General features: G+C 62.8%; 1 protein-coding gene across 1 annotated transcript in view; it reads left to right on the plus strand.

Annotated features, from left to right (window-relative positions):
- The window catches only part of LOC104513778 (tyrosine-protein kinase HCK-like), a gene marked incomplete at its 5' end in the record, with an annotated part of 4,956 nt that overhangs the window by 1,874 nt on the left and 2,649 nt on the right, over window positions 1–433 (plus strand). The window lies entirely within an intron of this gene.

Below are 433 nucleotides of genomic sequence, written 5' to 3' on the forward strand. Positions count from 1 at the left end.
TGCGCGCTCGGGCTGCCATCTGTTCCCAGCAAGCTCCCGCAAACCGCCCGGCGCGGCTCCCTAATTCCAGGGGGCTGCACGGAGAAGCAGAGGCTGAAGCAGTTTTGTGTGCAGACTGGCACCCAGGCTCGTGCTAGGGCTGAGTCACTGCCAGCACAACGGTGTCTGCAGCCGTGGAAATAACCCTTCCGCTCTTGCACTGCTTGTTTACTTCTGTATTTTGTGTCAGCAACTGCACCTTACCCTGGCCTGGCTTGTGCGGGTGTGATGGGGACGGGGGCTGTCCGGCCCCTCTGGCTGCTCCGGCCCCTTCCCCCCATCCAGGCATGGGGTGATTTGGCACAGATTTGGGGGTTGGTGGTGCACACCTCCCTGCGTGGATCGGGGCTCAGAGCTGCACACTCAGCCACAGCCGCTGGGGGCAGAGCACTCA

This window comes from Eurypyga helias, unplaced genomic scaffold (genome assembly GCF_000690775.1).
Source record: "Eurypyga helias isolate BGI_N326 unplaced genomic scaffold, ASM69077v1 scaffold34388, whole genome shotgun sequence".
Lineage (NCBI taxonomy): Eukaryota > Metazoa > Chordata > Aves > Eurypygiformes > Eurypygidae > Eurypyga > Eurypyga helias.